Below are 6000 nucleotides of genomic sequence, written 5' to 3'. Positions count from 1 at the left end.
CCCAGACCTCAAACATCAATATTCAACCCTTAGTCCTCGGCCACAATCCACAACCCTCAATCCGCAGTCATCAATATTCAATCATCAATATTCAATCTTCAATCCTCAGTCCTCAATCCTCAATCCTCAATCCTCAATCCTCAATCCTCAATCTTCAACCCTGAATCCTCAACCCTCAATACTCAATCCTCAATCTTCGATCCTCAATACTCAATCTTCAATCCTCAATCCTCAATCCTCAATCCTCAATCCTCAATCTTCAGTCCTCAACACTCAATCTTCAATCCTCAATCCTCAATCCTCAATCCTCAATCCTCATTCTTCAATCCTCAATACCCGATCCTCAATCTTCAATCCTCAATCCTCAATCCTCAATTCTAATTCCCCAATCCTCATTCTTCAATCCTCAATTCCCAATCCTCAATTTCAATCCTCAATCCTCAATCCTCATTTCTCAATCCTCAATCCTCAAGCCTCAGCCCTCATCCTCCATCCTCAGTACTCAATCCTCTATCCTCAATCTTCAATCCTCAATACTCAATCTTCAATCCTCATTCCTCAATCCTCAATCCTCAATCCTCAATCTTCAATCCTCAATACTCAATCTGCAATCCTCAATCCTTAAACCTCAATCCTCAATCCTCATTCCTCAATCCTCAATACCCAATCCTCAATCCTCAATCCTCAATCCTCAATCCTCAATCCTCAATCTTCAACCCTGAATCCTCAATCCTCAATACTCAATCCTCAATCTTCAATCCTCAATACTCAATCTTCAATCCTCAATCCTCAATCCTCAATCCTCAATATTCAATCATCAATACTCAATCTTCAATCCTCAATCCTCAATCCTCAATTCTCAATCCTCAATCCTCAATCCTCAATCCTCAATCCTCAATCCTCAATCCTCAATCCACAATCCTCAACCTTCTATACTCAATAATCAATCTCCTATCCTAGATCGTCAATCCTCAATCCTCAATCCTCAATCTTCAACCCTGAATCCTCAATCCTCAATACTCAATACTCAATCTTCAATCCTCATTACTCAATCTTCAATCCTCAATCCTCAATCCTCCATCCTCAGTCCTCAATCTTCAACCCTCAACACTCAACCTTCAATCCTCAATCCTCAATCCTCAATCCTCAATCCTAAATCTTCAATCCTCATCACTAATCTTCAATCCTCAATCCTCAATCCTCAATCCTCAATCCTCAATCCTCATTCTTCAATCCTCAATACCCAATCCTCAATCTTCAATCCTCGATCCTCAAACCTCAATCCTAATTCCTCAATCCTCATTCTTCAATCCTCAATACCCAACCCTCAATCCTCATTCCTCAAACCTCAATCCTCAACCCTCAGTCCTCATACTCAATTCTCAATCCTCAATCCTCAATCCTCAATCCACAATCTTCAATCCTCAATAATCAATCGCCAATCCGCAATCCTCTATCCTCGATCCTCAATCCTCAGGCATCAATACTCAATCTTCAATACTCAATCCTCAAACCTCAATCCTCAATCCTCAATCCTCAAACCTCAATCCTCAATCCTCAATATTCAATCATCAATACTCAATCTTCAATCCTCAATACTCAATCCTCAATTCTCAATCCTCAGTCCTCATCCTTCAATCCTCAATACCCAATCCTCAATCTTCAATCCTCAATCCTCAACCCTCAATCCCAATTCCTCAATCCTCATTCTTCAATCCTCAATACCCAATCCTCAATTTCAATCCTCAATCCTCAATCCTCATTTCTCAATCCTCAATCCTCAACCCTCAGCCCTCATCCTCCATCCTCAGTACTCAATCCTCTATCCTCAATCTTCAATCCTCATTACCCAATCTTCAATCCTCATTCCTCAATCCTCAATCCTCAATCCTCAATCCTCAATATTCGATCATCAATACTCAATCTTCAATCCTCATTCCTCAATCCCCAATTCTCAATCCTCAATCCTCAATCCTCAATCCTCAATCCTCAATCCTCAATCCACAATCCTCAACCTTCTATACTCAATAAACAATATCCAATCCTCAATCCTCACTCCGCAATCTTCACCCCTGAATCCTCAATCCTCAATACTCAATCCTCAATCTTCAATCCTCAATACTCAATCTTCAATCCTCAATCCCCAATCCTCAATACTCAATCCTCAATCATCAATCCTCAATATTCAATCCTCAATACTCAATCTTCAATCCTCAATCCTCAATCCTCAATATTCAATCCTCAATACTCAATCTTCAATCATCAATCCTCAATCCCCAATTCTCAGTCGTCAATCCTCAGTCATCAATCCTCAATCTTCAATACTCAATCGTCAATCCTTAGTCCTCAATCCTCAATCCTCAATCCTCGTTCCTCAAACCTCAATCTTCAACCCTCAGTCTTCATCCTCAATCCGCAAACCTCAATCCTCAATCCTCAATATTCAACCCTCAGCCCTCATCCTCCATTCTCAATCCTCAATCCTCAATCCCCAACCTTCAATCCTCAATTCTCAATCTTCAATCCTCGATCCTCAATCCTCAATCCTCAATATTCAGTCATCAATACTCAATCTTCAACCCTCAATCTTCAATCCTCAATACTCAACCTTCAATACTCAATCCTCAATCCTCAATCCTCAATCCTCAATCCTCAATCCTCAATCCTCAATCATCAATCCTCAATCCTCAATTCTCAATCCTCAATCCTCAGTCCTCAGTCGTCGAATCTCAATCCCCGACGCTTAGCACTCATCCTCAATCCTCAGTCCTCAATCCTCAATCCTCAAACCTAAATCCTCTACCGTCAGTCCTCGTCCTCAATCCTCAAACCTCAATCCTCAATCCTCAATCCTCAATATTCAATCATCAATACACAATCTTCAATCCTCAATCCTGAATCCTCAATCCTCAATCCTCAATCCTCAATCCTCAATATTCAATCATCAATACTCAATATTCAACCCTCAATCTTCAATCCTCAATACTCAATCTTCAATCCTCAATCCTCAATCCTCAATCCTCAATCCTCAATCTTCAATCCTCAACACTCAATCTTCAATCCTCAATCCTCAATCCTCAATCCTCAATCCTCATTCTTCAATCCTCAATACCCAATCCTCAATCTTCAATCCTTAATCCTCAATCCTCAATCCCAATTCCTCAATCCTCATTCTTCAATCCTCAATACCCAATCCTCAATTTCAATCCTCAATCCTCAATCCTCATTTCTCAATCCTCAATCCTCAACCCTCAGCCCTCATCCTCCATCCTCAGTACTCAATCCTCTATCCTCAATCTTCGATCCTCAATACCCAATCTTCAATCCTCATTCCTCAATCCTCAATCCTCAATCCTCAATCTTCAATCCTCAATACTCAATCTGCAACCCTCAGTCCTCAAACCTCAATCCTCAATCCTCATTCCTCAATCCTCAATACCCAATCCTCAATCCTCAGTACTGAATCCTCAATCCTCAATCCTCAATCTTCAACCCTGAATCCTCAATCCTCAATACTCAATCCTCAATCTTCAATCCTCAATACTCAATCTTCAATCCTCAATCCTCAATCCTCAATCCTCAATATTCAATCATCAATACTCAATCTTCAATCCTCATTCCTCAATCCCCAAATCTCAATCCTCAATCCTCAATCCTCAATCCTCAATCCTCAGTCCTCATACTCAATTCTCAATTCTCAACCCTTAATCCTCAATCCTCAATCTTCAATCCTCAATAATCAATCTCCAATCCTCAATCCTCAATCCTCGATCCTCAATCCTCAGGCATCAATACTCAATCTTCAATACTCAATCCTCAATCCTCAATCCTCAATCCTCAATCCTCAGACCTCAATCCTCAATCCTCAATATTCAATCATCAATACTCAATCTTCAATCCTCAATCCTCAATCCTCAACTCTCAATCCTCAATCCTCAGTCCTCAGTCGTCGAATCTCAATCCCCGACGCTTAGCACTCATCCTCAATCCTCAGTCCTCAATCCTCAATCCTCAAACCTAAATCCTCTGCCGTCAGTCCTCGTCCTCAATCCTCAAACCTCAATCCTCAATCCTCAATATTCAATCCTCAATACTCATTCTTCAATCATCATCCTCAATCCTCAATTCTCAGTCGTCAATCCTCAATCCTCAATCCTCATTCTTCAATCCTCAATACCCAATCCTCAATCTTCAATCCTCAAACATCAATCCTCAATTCTCAATCCTCAATCCTCAGTCCTCAGTCGTCGAACCTCAATACCCGACCCTTAGCACTCATCCTAAATCCTCAGTCCTCAATCCTCAATCCTCAAACCTAAATCCTCTACCGTCAGTCCTCGTCCTCAATCCTCAAACGTCAATCCTCAATCCTCAATATTCAATCATCAATACTCAATCTTCAATCCTCAATCCTCAATCCTCAATCCTCAATCCTCAATCCACAATCCTCAACCTTGAATACTCAATAATCAATCTCCAATCCTACATCCTCAATCCTCAATCCTCAATCCTCAATCCTCAATCCTCAATCCTCATTCTTCAATCCTCAATACCCAATCCTCAATCTTCAATCCTCAAACATCAATCCTCAATTCTCAATCCTCAATCCTCAGTCGTCAGTCGTCGAACCTCAATCCCCGACGCTTAGCACTCATCCTCAATCCTCAGTCCTCAATCCTCAATCCTCAAACCTAAATCCTCTACCGTCAGTCCTCGTCCTCAATCCTCAAACCTCAATCCTCAATCCTCAATATTCAATCATCAATACTCAATCTTCAATCCTCAATCCTCAATCCTCGTTCCTCAAACCTCAACCCTCAACCCTCAGTCTTCATCCTCAATCCTCAAACCTCAATCCTCAATCCTCAATATTCAATCATCAACCCTCAAACCTCAATCTTCAATCCTCATTCTTCAATCCTAAATACCCAATCCACAATCTTCAATCCTCAATCCTCAATCCTCAATTCTCAATCCTCAATCCTTAATCCTCAGACCTCAAACATCAATATTCAACCCTCAGTCCTCGTCCTCCATTGACAACCCTCAATCCTCAGTCCTCAATATTCAGTCATCAATATTCAATCTTCAATCCTCAATCCTCAATCCTCAATCCTCAATCCTCAATCCTCAATCTTCAACACTGAATCCTCAATCCTGAATACTCAATCCTCAATCTTCAATCCTCAATCCTCAATCCTCATTCCCCAACCCTCAATCCTCATTCCTCAAACCTCAATCCTCAACCCTCAGTCCTCATACTCAATTCTCAATTCTCAATCCTCAATCCTCAATCCACAATCTTCAATCCTCAATAATCAATCTCCAATCCTCAATCCTCTATCCTCGATCCTCAATCCTCAGGCATCAATACTCAATCTTCAATACTCAATCCTCAAACCTCAATCCTCAATCCTCCGTATTCAATCATCAATAGTCAATCTTCAATCCTCAATCCTCAATCCTCAATCCTCAATCCTCAATCCTCAATCCGCAATCCTCAATCCTCAATCCTCAATCCTCAATCCTCAATCCTCAATTCTCAATCCTCAATCCTCAGTCCTCAGTCGTCGAATCTCAATCCCCGACGCTTAGCACTCATCCTCAATCCTCAGTCCTCAATCCTCAATTCTCAATCCTCAATCCTTAATTCCCAGACCTCAGACATCAATATTCAACCCTGAATCCTCGTCCACAATCCACAACCCTCAATCCGCAGTCCTCAATATTGAATCATCAATATTCAATCTTCACACCTCAATCCTCAATCCTCAATCCTCAATCCTCAATCCTCAATCTTCAACCCTGAATCCTCAATCCTCAATACTCAATCCTCAATCTTCAATCCTCAATACCCAATCTTCAATCCTCAATCCTCAATCCTCAATCCTCAATACTCAATCCTCAATCCTCATTCTTCAATCCTCAATACCCAATCCTCAATCTTCAATCCTCAATCCTCAATCCTCAATCCCAATTCCTCAATCCTCATTCTTCAAT

The sequence above is a fragment of the Calliopsis andreniformis genome, chromosome 11, assembly GCF_051401765.1.
Source record: "Calliopsis andreniformis isolate RMS-2024a chromosome 11, iyCalAndr_principal, whole genome shotgun sequence".
In the NCBI taxonomy this organism is placed as follows: domain Eukaryota; kingdom Metazoa; phylum Arthropoda; class Insecta; order Hymenoptera; family Andrenidae; genus Calliopsis; species Calliopsis andreniformis.
Note: the sequence above shows the minus strand (reverse complement) of the source record.